At 45.2% G+C, this 21,947-nt stretch overlaps 1 protein-coding gene and 1 long non-coding RNA gene across 7 annotated transcripts in view; one reads left to right on the forward strand and one right to left on the reverse strand.

Annotated features, from left to right (window-relative positions):
- LOC146871841 (S-adenosylhomocysteine hydrolase-like protein 1) overlaps positions 1-21,947 on the reverse strand; it is an 879,643-nt gene that overhangs the window by 320,527 nt on the left and 537,169 nt on the right. The gene's annotated exons all lie outside the window — the stretch shown is intronic.
- LOC146871843 (uncharacterized) lies at positions 3,981-7,250 on the forward strand. Its single transcript, XR_014981166.1, has 3 exons — positions 3,981-4,035; positions 5,729-6,108; positions 6,831-7,250. It is a non-coding gene; the product is annotated as an uncharacterized LOC146871843 (long non-coding RNA).

Here is a 21,947-nt window from a genome sequence, read left to right on the forward strand (position 1 = left end):
AGTCAGGCCTCGGGAGCACATCCATTTTTCTCCCTGACAATCAATGGGATGAGACTGTTAGCCGACTCCTGTTCAGACACAACACGCTGCATCGCGCAGGGGAGATCTTACCATCAATGGAGAAGAAACAACACCTGTCCTTTTTCCTGTAAAGGGTGTTGGGTGGGCTGAGGTGCACCATAGATCTACAGGGTAAAGGGGGGTGGAGTCTAAAATTGCAACAGTCCCTCACAACATCTGGGGCATGAGCTGGTTTTAACCAGTTACAGAACAGTCAATAACTGGTTCATGGAAAAGGTACTGTGCAAACGTGCCTGCCAAGTGAACCATAGAGGAGAGAGAGTGTGATGCAAGCCAAGTGAACTGCAAACAAAGCATGAATAGCACATACTGTCAATTAAACACAAATATTTAGGAATGGTTCAGAATGTAACACTGGGGCACGTGACCTGCATTTGGTACTAATACAAAATACACAGATAAAAACACCCCCTTTTCCTCTAAAATATATTTTATCACACACTCCACCTTCCTACTTGCCAAGCAATCCACAAGGTCCCTAAAGCGCCACTTAGTAGGCGGGCCTTGGTCCAAAGACTGCCCTCACCGGGAGTCAGAGCAGGGTGGGGTAACTATAGGGTAGGAACTATCGAGAAGGATTCATTCCCACCCGGACACATTCTCGTGGGGCTCCCGCCACCAAGATACGGCCAGCCCTTCTGTGCAGCGCAAAGGGAGGCGTGAAAGAGACAGTGAGGCTGACAGACTGCCGAGAGGGTGGACCCCACCTCTTTCATGGTCACAACACGGAGTCCACACGAACCTTCCTCCCCACAAACTGCGCGCTCTGACCACATATGTGCAGTTTGTAGGCAGCTCGTAAAATAACACAAGCATTTACAATGCAATAGGTCTAGTATTATTAAAGTTTGAGCTATTGGCATTGCTAAATAATGCAACACCAAAAGCTCAAACTTTAATAATGCGAGACCTATTGCATTGCAAATGCTTGTTCTGAAAGGTACTGTGTATTGTCATGTCTCTTCTCCTAATGCTGATTGTCTTTTACAGATAGGCGTTGACATTTTGTGTCTTCCAGCATGTCGTGGCTAAAAGTAATTTTCAGATTATTTCGGAGGGCCGGTGATTACTGTACTAGAAGAGTCTGATTTGAAATATATAACATTTTATTTTTATTTCATTTTATGAGTTTATATATTGCATATCGTTGTTTTTAATGGTTGCAATAAAGTGTTCTTTTCCGCTTTTCTAATGTTTTCATTATTCCATGTACATTTGAGATTGTGTTCGACATTCTAGGGAGTACTGTAAAAGTGGACATTTTCTGAAACATTTGCTGCAATTACATCAATTTCAGAGAGAGATAAAGTGAGAGCAGCATAGGAACCATTTTTATTCAGGCACAGTCTGCTATTCTTTGAATGCAGCCTCTCAGCGCTTCCCTAATTTCATAAGTATCTCCGGAAATGCGCACACACGCTCGTGCAAACAACCTAGAAAGATCAGGCAGAAAAATTATACTTTTTATCTTTATTCGAGAACTAGAGAAACATTTTATAAGGGACGTTAAGGAAAGGCCTATTTTCCGACCCTACAAATGCACAGAAACACGAAGGTTTCACTAGCCAGTGAGCATTCTGTACTTGTAAATTGGATTTACAATATGAAAAGCAGATCTACATTTTCCAGAAAAGAAAGAAAAAAGTATGCTTTGATATGGAACTAAAACACATACATGCTAATACTCTCAGTTTAGGCGGGAGATTTCTATTTTCTCGGCAGATTTTTTAAAAATATTTTCCATACTTTGTATTCAAAGTCTAAGTCAATGGTCAAAATATAAATTTTGCGCTTTCGCGCTCGTGGAAGTTCTAACTTGTTGGCAGTTAGTTATGCACTCGGGAGGTGTGGGGAAATTAGAGATGTCGCAAGTATGATTTATTGTTAAACAGGTATAAATAATGGAAACCCAACATCCCACAATTAACAGTTTAAACTTTATCAGTTTTACAGTGCTGTCGAATGTAGTGTAGACATACTGAACTGTAAATCACTGTAAGTACTAATTCAGTGCAAAATAAAGGCCATATTTCCAAAAGAATTGTAAACTAGTGACAAGTCTTCATTTTAGAAGTAGTCTTGGCGCTATTTGTGTGAGTTACACAATGCTGTGTTGTCTTTTATAAAGATGTTCAGAGTGGTGAAGTCTCTGCCATAGATTTGTATCTCAGTGACTTAGTCTGTTCTATTTTCTTCTACAATATTTGTAGGGCTTTGATTATCAGCAGAAACTCATTCAGTTACAGAATGAAACCCAGGATTTCGCTCCTTTGATGGAGGCATTCACTGTATCCGATCTAAGAATGCCCTGTGTTTATCGTCTGTCTCTGCTGTGACCTTACTGTGACAGTGTGTCTTGTCCTTGTTCACTGTTATCCTTTATGAAGGGATTTGTTGCAGTCCACGAAGATGTGACCTGTTGAATGACAGCTCAATAAAGAGACTTTCCATATAAACAGCTGATCTCAATGTTTTTATTTGGACGGCTGAGACTTATGCACAATTCACCACGGGGGTACAGTGAGGGAGTAAAAATACCACCACTTGTTAGTTAAAGCACATACAATCTGCAGAAACACGGTATAAAGTGCTATAAGAAAGCACGTTGCTGATATTATTAATATGTGCTGAGAGAGCTCCACGCACAATGTGTGAGAGTTTGCTTCACCCCTCGGGACCAGGTGTCCGAGTTAAGCTGATTGTTGTCTCGTGTGAGAGTGCCCCACACACAGCTGGGGGATCTGACGCACTCCTGCAGGATACTCTCATACACGAGTGAGGTCTGACACCACAGAGAGGAGGGCGGGGCACTGATCAGGGTGAGGGCTGGCGGAAGTGTGGGTGGCACAGTGTGCATGGGCATGCGTCGGGTTCGAGGTGCTGCATGCAACACTTTTTTTTATTTACATGCATAGCTATTGTACAATATTCACCCTGTTAATAAACAGGGCCAGGACACAGGTCTGACTCTTCCTTATAAATTAACTTCGGATGTAAATTGGCGCTGCATTGACTTCTACGCCCCCCCCCCCCCCCCCTCTGACTCCTCACAGCTGACACCTTTTGAAGGTTCTCTGAAGCGTGGATTTCACACACCAGTGAATTCCGATTTATGGGAGGACGGGGGTGCTTTGGTGATGCTCACAGCTGCAGCCATGTGGCAGTTTTTTTTTCACAGCTTTATATAGCTCGAAGCCTCGAACTGGCCCCGGAGGTCTTGGAGGCGGTACATGAGCACCAGTTACATTACTCAAGGACACATTTATCTTTTGTTGTCACGGGGAGAATAAGTGATTTGCTCAGAAACACAGGATGTTGAGGCGACGCCCAGACTCGAAGCTGGTTTTCCCAGCTCCAAAATCGGCAGCTCCGCCCGCTAGGGCACATCCTCTCACATCTTGTATTACGCTTCGCTCGCATTTAACAGTATGATAACGATTTCCCCTCCAACACTTTACCATAATGCGGACTTCTTTTCACCCCTCGTGCGGCTGAATGAACAATATTCAGAGGCCTGTTCATGCACACAGTGGGGCACAGCACTAGTGAAATGTGCACACACAACACAAGTCACTCAAGTCCGCAGTGACAAGACGTGCTACCTTCTCGTGGTCACACAATAAACCACGGACCCACTTCCTGCACCCCTGAGTCTGCGCTTGAATGGACGGATCTGAAGCTTCCAGGGGTTTCTCACGCTGAGGCCCAGTCACCGACTGAAGGGACAATGTGAGGCGGAGTCCGGCCGAGCAGCAGCTGCAGAGAGGAGGGGGCAATGGGTGGAATGTGAGGAGGGGGGCTAAAGGTGGGGGCCAGGGCAATAGACGGAATGTGAGGAGGGGGCTAACGAGATGTGAGAGAGGCAATGAAAAAGAGCAGAGGGATCATGCGTCTGCCAGAGTCACCCGAGAGCCCCCCGCGGACGCTGCTTCTAGCCGCTTTAATCCCTAAGAGGTAAACAGAACAAGTCTTGGTTATTTACGGGCCCACCAAGTACCACAAATGTGGCACGAGAATAATATATGGAATCACTTTCACAGCCGTCAGGTCTAACTTTACCGTAGTGTAAACTTCTAGCGCATTGACCAAGAAGCTGTGTTTGTGCATACACTTCCTTGGGGGATGTATACACCTGCGTAAGGTGTAAGTGGCCGGCGGCCGCGCTGAAATGTGTATTCAGAACACACTGGATTTGGAACAGTTTGAGCAGAGTACTTTTAGCCAAAACGTTTTCTAACGAGAAACTGCTGAAACAATACATTGCTTTTTTAGGAGCGCTACGGCCCCAGCAATAAAAACAAAACTACTTGTTTCTATATAGCTTCCAGTAAGGCTTTTTACTGCCGCCCCTATCCCAAAATAAAAAAAACTCATCTTTAAAAAAAAGCGGCACTGAAAGCGTTCTTTCGCGATCGCTATTGTAAAACAAGCATTTGCAATGCAACAGGTCTCGCATTTACGCGAGTTTGAGCTATTGGCATTGTAAATGATAATGGGCCATATGTAGAAAACACTTTTGCGATCGCAAACACTGCGAATCGCAAGAATCTTGGTGTTTGCGATCGCAAAACTGACTGCACCTATGTAGGAAATGTGTCCGCAGCAAAAAGTAGCAAATCGCTAATTGAGCGATTAGCAATTTAGCGTAAAGCTTAGTTTGCGAATAATTTAGCGTAATCGCAGTCCGCATCGCAGTATTTGCAGAAATCGCAATTACCGACATCGCAAATTGCGAAATCGGTAAATCAGATTTTAAAAAAAATCGCAAATAGCGATTCCTCAATATTCGCAGTTTAGCACTTCTCAATTACCACCAACTCTGAGCAGGTGGTAACCAAGTGCAACCTATTTAAACAGGCCCACAATGCCACAGGGACTTCCCACCATGGCTGGGCTGTACGTGATAGCCAGGAGGTTGCGAATCAGGGATGCCATGCAGAGAAGGAGACACCAGGAAAGGATCTACAGAACACGCATCACCCTCTTCCAACTGACCGATGAGGAGATCCATGTGAACTACAGGCTGCACCCACACAGCATCCTGGATTTAATAGAGGAGCTGACACCCATACTTCAACACCCCACACGCAGGGCACACTCCATTCCCACCCATGTGCAGGTGCTGTGCTCACTGCACCTCCTGGCATCAGGGAGTTTTCAGGGGGTCATTGCCACAGCAGGTGGTGTCTCGCAAAGTGCACTGTCGCGCTTCCTTCACGCTTTCTTGGATGCAATGGTACAGAGGCTGCATCACCACATACAATTTCCAAGCACACCACAGGCACTAGATCAGACCAAGCAGGATTTCTACCAAATTCCCCCATGTCACTGCGTAGATTGGACCCATGTCGCAATCTCACCCCCATCACATAATGAGTATGTATTTCGCAACAGGAAGTCATATCATTCCCTGAACGTCCAGGTAGTGTGCAATGCCCAACATATAATCACTGATATTGTGGCCAAATACCCTGGAAGCACACACAACTCATTTATGTTTCGCCACTGTGCATTACATCGAAGACTCACAAATGGTGACTTTGGAGAGGGCTACCTGCTAGGTAAATGCATGCCAAACACACACAGAGGCAGTAGAGTGATGCAGTGGCAGGACACTATTGACCCTGAATCTGCTTATGCCCCGCAGGTGACAGTACGTATGCTGTACGAGACTACATCCTCACACCGTACCCGAATCCAGCTACTGCAGGTGAAAGGAGGTACAACAGCGCTCACAGAGCCACACGCTGTGCCATTGAGAGGACCTTTGGAATCCTAAAGAGCCGTTTTCGATGCCTCCATAAGAGTGGAGGAGCGCTACAGTACAGCCCTGAGACATGTTGCAAAATTGTGGTTGCCTGTGCAATGCTACACAACATCGCTACCAAAAAAGGAACCCCAGTGGACCTGACAGACTCTGATTCATCAGATGAGGATGGACCAGCACCACATCGCGGTCCGGCAGGTGGTGATGGTGCTGCTGCCAGACGCATGAGACGAGATGAGATCACACAAAACTACTTCTAAGTGAGTAATGAGGAAACAATGTGACTGATTGGTTTCTTACAGGGATGTTTATTTCCTTATCTTCAGGAATGAAGGTATCATTCATTGTGACTTTATAGTCCCTGCATGCACTTGTTTGTGTCACAGTGCAATAACTACAATCAGCCACTGAGTCATCATGGACTGTGTTGCGTCACACATGGCCATTAGTCCCTTGTGTCCCTTCACCTCCTCCATGCACGGCCTGTTGAGCCTCGCTGTGCCTGCGCAGTGCCCTCCCTGGAGTCATCATCCACTCTGCCCTGGCGTGCACTCCGGCGTCTGTCCTGTGGAATTGGGGGAGTGATGCTGCTCCTGCTTGATTGTTCATCAGTGTCCATGGCACCAAGTGTGCCTATGCCACCTGTGGCAGTTGCGCGCATCTGGTCCACCGCATGTGTAACTTGCACCAGGACGCTGCCAACGTCCTGGCAGCAGTGAGCCATCTCGTGCTGCATGCTGACACATCTTCTGGCCAGCAGGGATGTGGCGGTTGACTGGCGGTTCACTGCCCTGGTGTATAGGTCCAGCCGTGTGTGTAGGCGATGTCTCTCCCGGCGCCGGGCTGCCCTGTCCCTCACGATCTCCCTGCACAGGCCCTCCAATGCACCAGTCATGGCCATTACACCTGCTCGCAACTCGGTCATGTTGTGGTTATGTGCAGCCAGTTGGCGTTGGATTGATCGTATCCCCTTTACTTGCAGGCGCTGTTGCTTGAGCATGCTGCCCTCAAGGCCCGAGAACACCGTGTCCTCTTCACCAGGAGCAGTGCTGGTGGACGGGCGTGCCCTGCGTCTCATCCCTCTCCCTACTCTGGAGTGTTGAGGGGAGTGTGGTTGGTGCTGTTCTGCATGCTGCCTGTGCACTGGCTGTTGCTCCTCTGCTGTGTCTGGTGCCTGTGCCTCCGACAGTGGTAGTGGTGGTACAACATTGCGGCGCCTGCATGGTGCTGTGACTGCAGTTCTGGCTTCGCCCTGCTCCTCCTGGCCTGCCTCGTCCTCCATCTCAGCTGTTGCCTCGCATTCAGCCTCACTATCCTGTGTTGGTGGTGGTGCTGTGGATTGAATGGCACACATTAGTTCTGTGTCCTGTGTGGCATTTGTAATGCATTAGTTTTACACAATAAATTCACATGGGTACTATCTGTCTTGGTCACTATCTGCATGATGGAGTCCTCCCTATTCCACCTGGCTGTGTCTCACTGGCACAGTTATCAGTGCATGTGACTTCGTCTCCCATAATGCATTTCTGGGTGTGCTGTGTGACATGTACTGGAGTTGCAGTCAGGTTGCCTTTTGGGGGTTGGGGATGTATCAGGGTGTTTTGGCATGCATCTTACCTTGTCTGGTGTCTGTGTGTTCTGAGCTGTCCAGGTCAGCCACTCCACTTACACTCTCAGGCTGCAGTGTGCCCTCCACCAGCTCCTCCAGGTGCGTTGGTTCTGTTGCAGTGGAAGGCCCCCCACCGTTTTTTTTGGCCTCTGCAAGTCTTGTGGCCACCCTCTCCTTTGACTTCTGCCGCATGTCATACCACCTTTTTCGTAGGTCCTCGACACTGCGGTGTGTGACACCAATGGCATTGACTTTCTCTTGGATGTCACTCCATATCTTGCGCTTTCTGGCCTCTGGAACTCGTAGGGAACTTTTCCCAAAAAGGAGATCATGGCTGGTGACAACCTCCTGTGTGAGGACCTCCAGCTCCCTGTCACTGAATGTATGTTTCCTCTTCCTTGCTGGTTCATCATGCTGCTTCTCAGGCCACTGGGACTCCATTTGGCTGGTTTCCAAAAGCTGTGCAAAACTGTTCTCCTCTCCACACAGGCTCTGACACAGCTACTGGCTCAATCACAGCTGCAGGCAATCAGTTGCAGCATGGGCAGTCACACTTCCTGGGTGTGATGTCATCATTCTGCACCTGAATTGCAGATTCCCGTTTTTGCGATTCCTTATTTGCGATTTCGCAATTAAGGAATCGCTATTTGGGTAATCGCAATAATATTCTGCGATTTTTTGGGAATCACTAAATAATAGCGAAATTATACCTACATCGGAATTTGCGATTCCGAAATTGCGATTAGCTAAAAAACGCAATTTGAGAATCGCAAATTCGGTTCTACCTACATATGGCCCAAAGCCTTTTATTTATATTTTGGTTTTTGAAACATCATTAACCCGTTCGACGCGCATGACGGAACGGTTCCGTCATGCACGTCGGTTGGGCTGTGCTTATGACGGACCCGTTCCGTCATGGCCCCGCCCGCGCACGGAACCTTCAGCGTGGCGCGGAAATCCGCGCCGCGCTGAAGGGGTTAAAAGGCATTGTCATTTGCAATGCCAATAGCTTAAACTCGCGTAAATGCGAGACCTATTGCATTGCAAATGCCTGTTATTTTATGTTGATAGGTGAGTGGGTTACTGCTTTTAACAAGCAATCCTTTTGTTACTTGCAGTTCATAAATTGTAATCCTTCTAATACAGCACAGTGAGCTATGAAGGTCATGTGATTCCTACACCTTGTAACCCTCACTGCCATATGTTACGCATCTTGTACATTGATTTACACACTTACACAAGTTATTATCACTGTATGTTGTGTATGTTACGTAAAGAGCTCCGACACCCTGCATTGGGATGAGTAGCACTAAAAAAGAACTAAAATATTAATTTTGTTTAAATAATGGGACAGACCTACACATCTGACACTCTTACAGTGCATGCACCTACATACAGGGAATGAATAAAGTCAATAGAATGCCTCTCTTAACTACCTGTGAAGTGATAAGCTGCGCGTCTTTGTTTCCCCTCCATTGCATTTGCATCTCCAGACAGCACCGACCCAGGATCAGACTGGAACAAAAGAAGGCCTTATGGCCCCTTAACTTCGGCCTTTTTCTCAGCTGAAGGTGAGAATAAAAAAAGTCCCCTCCCTCCCTGCCTGCACGTTGCTTTTGGGATTGGAAATCAGGCACCGTGCAGGCGCTACTGAACATGTCCTGGTGTCTGAAAATTACACCGAGACAAGTTCAGCCTATTTCAGTGAGGCAAAGCTTCTTGGCAGGGCGGACGGTGTCTACCCTGTGAAAATTGTGGGTGGATGCAGTCTACCCGCTGGTACTGCTGACTTGTGCCCTGGATATACTTTACACAATTAGCCAAATTGGACCTTATCCCCCAAAGGTAAGCTTTGCTCACCTGCCATGTCCCTCCAGGTGGCATTACAAGAAGTCAGGAGGCAGATTCCTAGTTCACTGTAAGCACAGTCGTGCCGTTTGGCACATTAGAGCAATGTAACGTCATTAAAAGACTACATGGAACCTGGTTTGATTTTTTGGGTCAAAGCTATATCCTGGCCTGGGACATCTTGGCACTGAAAAGAGAAGCTGCTAACAGGAGGGGAGCAGTGAGAAGAATAAGCGGGAAAAAACAGTTGAATAATAGACATTCAACAAAACGACCGCTTCAAGAGCCTTGCTGAAGGCCGCGGAAAGGAATGGGCTGGCCATTCCGATGTCTGGATCTTAACCAGACTTCCTAGGATTTTTAGATGGCAAATTTTGCGACAATAGTATCCAAAGTTTGCGATCTTAAACTGCAACATTTGTGGTATTTTTTCGGCAGGTAAAGCGTGTGGTTGTCACAAAACTACCGCTCGGCTGTTGCTGGAGACTGGGAAAAGTCACTTTCTGTGACCTGGCGAAGCTCCATGCAGCAGCGCACCTCGAACAAGAGGTTGTCTGCTGCCAGAGAGTGCATATCTACATTTGAAAACTAGTCTGCGTTCGCTGCCATCCGACAGCCACGATTCCTAAGGTGCCTGCATAGGGCAGCAGTGGGCAAATAGAGTGTTGGGTATACTGGTGACTCCAGAATAGGAGCGCAGCAAGTGTGAGGAAAGGGGAGCCATGAGTGGCCTGGGATTGTTGAAGGACGGGTGTTAATCACACGGGTGGGAGAGGAGGCGGCATTTCAGAGAAAACAATGTGGCATTGGGCACAAAGCTACCGACTTTGCAACTGGGGAACCAGGTTTTAGCCCCGGCATCTGTTTAACAAATCCTGTGATTCTGGGCAAATTAGGAAACCTCACCAGCTCCGAAAAACTACTTATTTAATGTAATTGGAGCTCTTGGAAAGCGCATTTCGCGGCCGCTTTGATGTTCTCAGTGGCCGCGCGGCTCACTGAGAACAACAAAGTGGCCGCAAAAGTGATCAGCAGGCTGCCAAATGGTGCGCGCGCCCGGCGCACATGCACTTTAGTTGGAGGCCTGAAAAGCACTTGTTTGCACTTCCAAATCCCCCTTTTCTATAGCTCTCGCCAGAGCAGCGCTAAAGCACTGGCTCAGGCGATACCCCAAAAAATTAAAAACACGTCCGCGAGTAGTGCACACGCGCCACTGCGAGCCATATGTCTTCAATTATCGCGCCCGTGTCCGGGCACGGTAATTGAAGACATATGGGCTTTGGTGCGCATAACAGACACCAATAGGCCATGGGCGGAGCAATGCGCCCGCCTTTGGCCTATAGCGTGCTCTGTTTGAAAAAAACACGCACACAAAGCCCAATCACGGAACCCAAAAGGAAAAGCACACGCACGAGCGTGTGCGATTCCAGGGTCCGTTTCTAAACCCCCTTCAAAACGCAGTGCATCACAAGGGGCGAGCCCTAAAAAAACAACATTCTTTTGTGTCATACTATTAGCCTGAAGCAATGCTTGTTTATGTATTTAAACAAAGCAGTCTATCAACTATAGCAAAGGAATTTCCTATCATGGTGATTACGGTGTTCTTAGTCGTGTCTCTACCATGATTCTGAATGGGAGCCATCTTGTGGCTCAGAAAGGACCAAAAAAACTTCCAGCACATTCCTCACTTCATGATTATTCCTTCTATACTTTAGACTGGTCTGGAAAACTTTTTCCCCAGCAATGACTCTCCAGTTTCACCAGGGGGTGCCACTAATATCCAGCCATGACTCCACCTCCAGATGTGGCATCTTCAGAGTGCAGTAAGTGACAGCCGGAGTGCTGTTGTCAGGTTTTGCTAATCTTTCCTCACCTCTTCGAGGTGTGTGGAGAGGAACGTAGAGAACCTCAACAGCAAAATATGCAGCACATTACATGTTTACATTACTTGGGATCTCATTAGTAACAGCTGTAGCTCACTGGGGTGGAGGTAGAACAGTGAGGAATCTGTTGGATTATTATGAATCCACCAGAAATATTGTTATTGAAGGTAAGTAGTGTTTGCACTGCCACTATAGTGGATGGCAGACTTGGTGCTGCAGTCCACTAGTGACATTCAACTTATACTGCTCTACCAAGTTTACAACACATTACGGGTTAAAGTATACACTACTGACTCACATCTCAGGCACTTAGTGATGGGTATTTTTCTTGGGCTGTGTTACATCGCTTCCTTGGTTAACTGGCAGCACTCAATCCCACATCCCAGCAAGGTTCTGCTTTTGGATTCATTTATAAGGAATCTACAGGAATATGTTTTCATCAAAAGGAAACAAGACCTAATACTACTACCCACAGAAATGTCCGGAGCCTCGCTGGAGACGAAATTCAATGCCATCATACTAGATGTCAACATTTTTAGAGATGATCATCTCAAGCTGGCAGACAGAGTGCCACAGAATGTAGAAGACACTCTTAATCTACAGCCCCAATCATCAGATTGTCACCTGCAATTACAGGATATCACAGAAGGAGTGTGCCTCTTGTAGGGTAGGGCAGAGGATGTCGAGGTGGGGCTCAAGGCATAACAATACTGGGTGGTGAGTATGCCTCAGAGGGCAAATGGGACTGGTGTGCAGGTTTTATTGAGACCTGGTGTTAAGACTTCACCCCTGCTCACTGCCTGATCTTTTTTTTCCACTGAGTGAGCGCATCGAGTCCCTGACGGTCACCCACCCCCAGCGCCCTGCAATGTATGCCAAGATCCTCTACTTCAAGGACAGCAATGCCATATTATGCACTGCTCATCGGAAAGGCACTCTTGAGAAAGACAATCCTCAATTTGTGTTATTTCCGGATTACAATATGGCAGTCCTATTCTTTCAAAGAGTAAAACGATAACTCTGCGAGTTAGGTATCCAATACTCTATTGTTACCAGTCAAACTTAAGACCATAATGGGGCAGAAAACATATTTACACAGTCTCGAAGATGGCATGGCACTGGGCTGAGAGCCTGTGGACCTCCTCACAACCGGGGAACGATTCTGGCAGGACTAAGTATGAAGCCAGGCAGAGTTGTCACCGCCCCTTCAAGTCACTGGACAGTGGCCTCGCTTTAAACCACAGCCCCCAACTCAGGAGCAGGCACAATACGAATGTCAACGCGTGCTGCTGACCGCAGCCTATTTCCAGCGCCTGTCAATAACGTTATCCATCACCTTATTGAAGTCTACAGATAGAGCAGACTCCTTGCTGACATCATCCATGCACCCATTTCCTTAAGATGTTGCCCCACAAGTCACACATATGACTGCTGATGACCTAATATATTTGTCAAATGCTTACATTTATTTGAGACACCATTGGTGACCTGCCAGAACTATCAGAGCTAGTGGACAGCCCTGTGTTGCCTCTACATGATGGGGTCCCTCTCCTTGGGTGGGCGATTTTGCCGCTGGCTTGGTGGGGGAGGGTCCACACTTTGAATTGAGAGGGATATCCCAGTACTCCCTACATGGGGAGTTTCCCTGTCTTTTACTCCCTTGCCAATTTTTATTGTGTCTGGACTACCCCAGCCTCATTGGAAACCCTGGAGGCTGTGGGTAAGGTCTTAATCGCTCGCACTTACACTAACATATGTAACAAGTGATTCCCTCTCCTTGTTGTGTTGGGATATGGTTACTAAAGCCCCTACATAATACTTACTATTCTACTGCGCCAGTTTGCATGGGCTGCTGGTTGTATTCTGCCCCTCCAGTTAGTTCCATTATGGTTTGAGTTGGTTCAGTGTGTTAGATGTTTTGACCCAGTTAGTGGGATAAATTAGATTTTCGGTTCAACGGATGCTGACTGGGCATAAAACATGGGACATTTTAATTCATCTTCTGTAGGTATGACAATTACTGCATTCAGTTTAAATAAATGTAACATCACCACCTGGAACATTAGGGGTATGAATAACCCAACCAAACGGCATCAGGTTCATTTCCTTCTCAAAATATGAGGCATACAGATAACACTCATAGGAGTTCCATACCACTCTGGAAGAGGGTGTTGTACTCCACAAATGCTGGCACAGGCAGGTTTTCAGTAAAAAAGTATTCCACGTACACCAGGAAAGCCTTGATTTGGATCAGAGCAGGAATCCCCATTTGTGATTGACACATCGGTGATTGATCCAGAGGGCAGGTTCATCTTAGTCAAAGAAAAACTAGACAGTGATCGTAGGTTATAGGCAGCATATATGAAAACAGGTCTTCCTCGAAGGCCTCACTGGACACTTGACGAAGTGGTCGCACATTACGTGGCTCTTGGAGGGGATTTCAACGGCGTTCTGGATGTTAATATGAACAGATTGTATCCTCCACTCGAGAGATCAAACTATCTTGAACACCGATATACTAATCCAATGGCTTTACCACTGGGCACTCTGGTGATCACATAACCGAACCACTCGATTGTACTCTTTCTACTCCCCAACACACACACACACACACACACACACATATATATGCTTTAAGTGAATATATATATATATATATTATCTACTGGCGGTCGCCAGTAGATAGTTATAGTTAGGACCCTGTTTCCATAGGAAAACCGCAACATTCTATTTGGAATAACTTTGGCGCCGTGAGTTATAGTTGCCTGCACTAACTATAACGTGGAATTTCATTGGTTTTTTACGAGTGAAATGTACAGCTAACTATAACTTGTGTGAAACCTATGGTTTTTTTCAGTGAATTTGCAAGGTTTTTTAAATGCTAATTCCTAACTATAACGTGTGTGAAACCTATGGTTTTTTCAGTGAATTTGTACGGTTTTTTAAATGCTAAGTTACTTTACGCCGTTCGTGCCGTGCGCGCCCACTTCACGCAGTTAGTTTGCCTTTTTCTAGGCCGCCCAAAACATCCTGTGTTTATTTCCAATGTTGGCGGTCTGCGTGAAATAACATTGCATTCCAGCCACAGTAGGGATTGTTTCCCACGGGCACGCTTAAGGGTTGGAAGTGGCAAACAGAGCATTTAAGCTCATGCGTGTGCCTGGGCAAGCCGCCTTGCAGCAATGGTTGTCGTGATTCTTTCGATGCTTGCTAGAGTTCGCTAATGGCATTTCCGCTCCCTTACTTTTGTTGTTTTCTCCCTAATTGCTCCCCTCGGCCCCCTTGTGTTTCCTTCTTTATGGTTTACCTGTATTTCTTCATTGTGTGTCAGTTGTGTACACCAGGCTCCTGCGTTCGCGGCGCTGCAGTGGTTCCTTTCATGTTCGGTGTCTGTGTAGGCACGGAGAAGTGCGCATATGCGTCAGGTGGATGGCCTAAAGGAAGTCAGTGGCTCCATTTGGAAAGCACGCCCCCAGTCCCCCGATGGTTTGGTGTCACCCCATGTGTTGGTGTCACCAGGTGCGGTCCGCACCCCCCGCACTCCCCTAGTGACGCCACTGCTCACTCTCTACTACTCTACTACTCACTCTCTACTACTCTCTACTACTCACTCTCTACTACTCACTCTCTACTACTCACCCTCTACTACTCTCTCTCTACTACACACTATCTACTACTTGCTCTCTACTACTCACTCCCTACTACTCCCTACTACTCACTCTACTACTCACTCTCTACTACTCACTCTCTACTTCTCCACTACTCTCTACTAATCACTCTCTACTACTCACTCTCTACTACTCACTCTCTACTACTCTCTCTCTACTACTCACTCTCTACTACTCTCTCTCTACTACTCTCTACTACTCACTCTCTACTACTCTCTACTACTCACTCTCTACTACTCTCTACTACTCACTCTACTACTCATTCTCTACTACTCATTCTCTACTACTCTCTCTCTGCTATTCAGTCTCCACTACTCACTCTCTACTACTCTCTCTCTAATACTCACTCTCTAATACTCCCTTTACTACTCACTCTCTACTACTCTCTACTACTCCCTCTACTACTCACTCTCTACTACTCTCTACTTCTCACTCGCTACTACTCACTCTCTACTCACTACTACTCTCTCCAACTCACTCTCTGCTACTCTCTCTACTACTCTCTCTACTACTCTCTCTACTACTCTCTATTACTCATCCTCTACTCTCTACCTCTCTACCTTTCTCTACCTCTCTCTCTACTACTCTCTACCTCTCTACCTCTACCTCTCTACGTCTCTACCTCTCTCTACACGCACACATATGCACATATATGCATTTATATATATGTATGTGTATATATATGTATATACATACATATATAAACATATATATAATCTGCATATCAATATAAATACAAATATAAATGCATGCATACATATACAGATATGCATGTTATTTACATGAAATTTTGAAAAACACTAATAAAAGCAAAGCTAAAAAGCCACCTAATTACAAACAGAATTGCTTTAACTTAAACGAGGGCGAGACCTATTGCATTTTCAATGCTTGTTTACTTTGGTTCCATCAAGAAGGCATTCAGATGTGACACATTTGCCATAAATTCTGAATGGTAGCACTCTAGTTCCTCATTAGATCACTGTAGTAAAGCTACTGCTCACCAGGGAAGTCTGCTGCTGGTATTCAAAGTGCATGTTTCAGTCTGCATGTCAGAACTTTTTAATGAAATAGAAGAGGATTTGAGAAGTCAAAATGTGCCCTAAGTTTTCTTTCTGAAGCACTAGTCATAATTTCTATGGCAAAATGAACCCCCTCATTTTGTTCCTTTGCAAATTAACTGTTTTAAATGTTACCACTTTATTCCAATCAAGATGGCTGCAGGTGTGCCATACCTTTGTCATAAGTAAGACTGTTAGCGCTCTAGTTGTTCTTTAAAACACTCTGGGATTTCTGTCATTGGGCTATACTTGGGCTACATCTTGGTGATATTTGTGCTACATTTGGGCTCTTTTGTCTCTGGTGGCCATCTTGGGAGACTTGTTATGAAGTTTCCTAATTTCCTCATTTACTGCAGTCTCCTCAGTAGGCATACTGTCAGTTTTTTACTTTGATTCAATGAAGAAGGCATTCAGATGTGTCACACATTTGCCATAAATTCAGAATGTTAGCACTCTAGTTGCTCATTAGATCACTGTAGTAAAGCTACTGCTCACCAGGGAAGTCTGCTGCTGGTATTGAAAGTGCATGTTTCAGTCTGCATGTCAGAATTATTTAATGAAATAGAAGAGGATTTGAGAAGTCACTCAAAATGTGCCCTAATTTTTCTTTCTGCAGCACTAATCATACATTCTATGGCAAAATGAACCCTCTCATTTTGTTCCTTTTTAAATTAAATGTTTTAAATGTTACCACTTTATTCCAATCAAGATGGCTTCAGGTGTGCCATACCTTTGTCATGAGTAAGACTGTTAGCGCTCTAGTTGTTCTTTGGAACACTCTGGGAAGCTGCAGTAGAACACAAAGGAATCAACTGACAGTCTCTGCCCTTGTTGGATGTACATGTTTTACTGAGATTGTCAGACTTCATTCTCACATGACTGAGAGAGATAATGTGAATTTACAGAAAATATGCTCTCAGTTTAGCTTATAGATCACCTTCCAAACCTCTGTGGGAAAAGCATGAGAAAATAGTTTTCTCTCAAACATGATTCATGATATCCCAGCAGAAGGCTTTTTCACATGGTAAAATCACCTTAGAACATACTACAATTCCTAAAATGAGTATGGTACCATCAACAAATGATTTATAATGTAACTAAAGTCTTAAAACCTTCTATTAACTGCAATGCTTTTTAATGAGGTGCTATCATGTATATTGGTCCCAAGATGGCTGCCAACACTTCTTGAATGAAGTGCTGACAGCCAATCAGATCTCACAATGAGATGTGTGGTTAGGCTCCGCCCAGATATGTATATGATTTTACTTTTGATTTTCTCAGGAACTACTGAACGGATTTACACCATATATGCAAAAGGCACATGCCTGACCTGAGGACTACCTCTTTGCCAAATTTCAAGTAATTCTGTTCAGCCGTTCTGGCTGTAGCTGTGTCTAATGGTCCTATGGAAAAATGCATGGGGAAAACGCGTTTTGGACCCCCCCTTTTTTCTCGGCCCCCGCTTGACGAATCACCCCGAGACTTTCAGGGTAGGAGCTGAACGGAGCGCCCCATTAGTTTTGAAAATTTCGCGAGGATTCGTCAACCGGCGCCAAAGTTATTCAAAATAGAATTTTGAGATTTCCTATGGAAACTAGGTTGTAACTATAACTATCTACTGGCGACCGCCAGTAGATAATATATATATTATCTACTGGCGGTCGCCAGTAGATAGTTATAGTTAGGACCGTGTTTCCATAGGAAATCCGCAACATTCTATTTGGAATAACTTTGGCGCCGGTTGACGAATCCTCGCGAATTTTTCAAAATAGGTGGGGCGCTACGCTCCGCTCCTACCCTGAAAGTCTCGGGGGGATTCGTCAAGCAGGGGCTGAGAAAAAAGGGGGGTCCCAAAATGCGTTTTCCCCATGCATTTTCCCATAGGACCTTTAGTCCGAGCTACAGCCCGAACGGCTGAACAGAATTACTTGAAATTGGGCAGAGAGGTAGTCCTCAGGTCAGGGATGTGCCTTTTGCAGGTCTGGTGTAAATCTGTTCAGTAGGTCCTGAGAAAATAGCATTTAAATCAATATATATATCTGTAAGCGCGCTCCGTGCGCTTACGGTAAGCTTACCGTACACGTACGGTGCCGTGCGCGAGCTCAATTCTGATTGGTGGTTACATGACTGTAAACATTCGAATCGGTCGAAATCAGAAAGTGTCGGCCGCCATTTTCTGTCTCTCGCTCTGAAAAACAAAGGTGGATAACGTGAAAAGGGGGCAACGAAGAGAGTTGCAGACCCCCTAGCGTTTGTCAGGGGGTCCACGAAGGACCAAAAAGTACGAAAAATAAATGAAATAATTTTTAAAAAAAATCGCGGAGTGCGCGTACGGTAAGCTTACCGAGGGTCTCTAGGGTACGGTAAAAAAAAATAAAAAGAATTAAGAATCACATTTAATATATAAATGTAAGGACCCCCAAGGGAGAAAAAACCAATTGATATTTTCTAAAAAATGGCGAGGCGTGCACGGCACGAAATGCGCAACGTGGGTGCTCGGTGCGCGAAGCGCAGTGAGTGCCCACAGCGCGCGCACGGTGCGCGAAGCGCACCGTGCGCGCAGGGTGTGTGCACGGTGAAAAACCAGAAAAAAAAATTAAAAATAAATACATAACTTAGCATTTAAAAAACCGTACAAATTCACTGAAAAAACCATAGGTTTCACACACGTTATAGTTAGGAATTAGCATTTAAAAAACATTGCAAATTCACTTAAAAAACCATAGGTTTCACACAAGTTATAGTTAGCTGTACATTTCACTCGTAAAAAACCATAGAAATTCCACGTTATAGTTAGATCAGGTAACTATAACTTGCGCGACCGCAATCCACAATGTGTCATTTCAGATGTCATCATTGATGTCATGAGTGATGTCACTGACCATGTCATGAGTGATGTAATATGTGACGTCATCAGCAGTTTACTGTGGGCGCGCTATTTATAGTTACCTGATCTAACTATAACGTGGAATTTCATTGGTTTTTTACGAGTGAAATGTACAGCTAACTATAACTTGTGTGAAACCTATGGTTTTTTAAGTGAATTTGCAAGGTTTTTTAAATGCTAATTCCTAACTATAACGTGTGTGAAACCTATGGTTTTTTCAGTGAATATATATATATATATATTCACTGAAAAAACCATAGGTTTCAGGGGCGTTATAGTTAGCTGGACTTTTCACTCGTACAAAACCATTGAAATTCCCCCGTTATAGTTAGTTCAGCTAACTATAACTCGCGCGCCCACAATGCACTGCTGATGATGTCACATGTTACATCACTCATGAATTGGTCAGTGACATCACTCATGACATCACTAATGACATCTCAAATGACATCACTGATGACATCATCCAGTGAATGTGTGTTTTTCTGAAAATTACATATGTTTTATATATGTATATCTCAAGGTCGATGGAAGAATAAATGGGTATATAAGTGTCTAAATGGATGATTTGTTTTTGAAAAATTTATTGTATAACTGATTGATTAAGTGTATCTTAGTGAATACATTGCTTAGTGAGTAATGTTCAAATATGTAAATATCTGTATCAGTCTCTCACTTTGTGTATAAGTGGCTGCATGGGTTGGTGAGTAGCTACATGAGTGTCTATATAGGTTATTAGTTGGTTTTTTGAGTATCAGTATGAGTGTCTGCATGGTTCGGTGGGGGGTATTACGTAGTGCATAGGTGCATGAATGAGTGACTCACTGTTTGTGTTGAAGACAGCATGTGTGCAGGACTGTATGGGCGGATGAGTGTGTGCATGGGTGTGTTAGTGAGTGAATGACTGTCTCAATAGTGTCTTTATGAGTAACTACATATGTTTTAAACTAGTATATGTGACTATTGGTGTATATAAGTGAGTATATGTGAGAGTGAGAGATTGAAAGTGTTCCTGTATGAATAAGTATGTGTTTCTATAATTGATTGTTTAAAAGACTAAGTATGTGTAAGTTTCTGTAGAAGTAAGTGTGGTGGTGTGTGTATAACTGTATATGCAAGTAAATGGATTCTTTATTAGCATGAGTGACTATGTGTGTGAGTAATTCTATGGATGAGTGGCGTTGTGTAACAGGATGTATAGGTGTATGAGTACATATGATGAGTGAGTACATGTATGAGTGACTGTATAGGACTGTTGGTGAATGAGTGGATGTGTATGTGGATCGTAGAATTACTGAATAGGTTGTTGTAACTGATATTGGTATGTCCATTGTTTTGAAAATTTTAGTTTCTATTTTTGAATGTGTGTATCAAAGGTTATATTAGGGGGAGAGGAGGTCTGCCACTCTATCAGCAAGGATGATGTCATCAGTGATGTAATTTGAGATGTCATCAGTGATGTCATGAGTGATGTCACTCACCATGTCATGAGTGATGTAATATGTGACGTCATCAGCAGTGCATTGTGGGCGTGCGAGTTATAGTTAGCTGAACTAACTATAACGGGGGAATTTCAATGGTTTTGTACGAGTGAAAAGTCCAGCTAACTATAACGCCCCTGAAACCTATGGTTTTTTCAGTGAATTTCTAAGGTTTTTTAAATGCTAATTCCTAACTATAACGTGCCTGAAACCTATGGTTTTTTCAGTGAATTTCAAAGGTTTTTTAAATGCTAATTTCTAACTATGCCTACAGAGATAGGACATGTGAAGAAAGAAGAAAAAACGCACAGAAGTCCTCAAAGACGAAGAAAAGTGCAGGAAGAAGGATAACGTGCAGAAAGAACAAACAGAAGAGCAGAAAGAAGCCTTGTTGCAAAATCATCCTGTACCCTCAACTTTTTCAGACGGATACTGGTGGTAACTGAGTCTGATTAACCAGTCCTAGAGCCAGTGCTATGTTAAAAGACACTCAGAATACAGTGAAAACACCTACATACACTAGGGAACACTATGTGTTGGGGTCCCCCTGTGATCAGCATGACCTCCTCTGTAAGCCCCTAGTATATAATAGGGCAGGGGATTAAAACTGCCTCTTAAAACGCGCCACAGGGCGTGTTTGCACATGTCACCTCAGGCCCCATCCCCTCACTTCCCCACTGTGTAAACACGACCTGTGGCCGTTTTAAGTTGGGAGATTGAGTCCCCTTGAATCCTGAGGGTCTCTAGGGTCCAACTAGCCCACTAGGTACCTCCAGTAAGCGCCACAGAGCTGCGTTGCAGAGAGGTGTAAAAAGTGGCACGGCCTAGACCACCTCTCTGCAACGCAGCTCAGTGGCACTTACTGGAAGCACCTGGTGGGCTAGTTAGCCCCCAGGGGCCCTCAGAATTGAAGGGGAATTATTTCCCCAACTTAAAACGCGCCATAGGGCGTGTTTGCACACGTCAACTCAGGCCCCGTCCCCTCCCTTCCCCACTGTGTAAACACGACCTGTGGCCGTTTTAAGTTGGGAGATTGAGTCCCCTTGAATCCTGAGGGTCTCTAGGGTCCAACTAGCCCACTAGGTACCTCCAGTAAGCGCCACAGAGCTGCGTTGCAGAGAGGTGTAAAAAGTGGCACGGCCTAGACCACCTCTCTGCAACGCAGCTCAGTGGCACTTACTGGAAGCACCTGGTGGGCTAGTTAGCCCCCAGGGGCCCTCAGAATTGAAGGGGAATTATTTCCCCAACTTAAAACGCGCCATAGGGCGTGTTTGCACACGTCAACTCAGGCCCCGTCCCCTCCCTTCCCCACTGTGTAAACACGCCCTGTGGCCATTTTTTAAGTTGGGAGATTAAGTCCCCTTGAATCCTGAGGATCCCTAGGGGCAAAATAGCCCACTAGGTAGTCCAGTAAGCGCCATTGCAGAGAGGTGTTAAAAGGGGCACAGCCTGCACCACCTCTCTGCAACGCAGTGCAGTGGCGCTTACTGGAAGCACCTGGTGAGCTAGTTGGCCCCCAGGGTCCCTCAGGATTGAAAGGGAATTATTTCCCCAACTTAAAATGCACCACAGGGCGTGTTTGCACACGTCACCTCAGGCCCCGTCCCCTCCCTTCACCACTGTGTAAACGCGCCCTGTGGCCGTTCGAAAGTTGAAAGATTAAGT

This window comes from Triturus cristatus, chromosome 1_1, assembly GCF_964204655.1.
Source record: "Triturus cristatus chromosome 1_1, aTriCri1.1, whole genome shotgun sequence".
Lineage (NCBI taxonomy): Eukaryota > Metazoa > Chordata > Amphibia > Caudata > Salamandridae > Triturus > Triturus cristatus.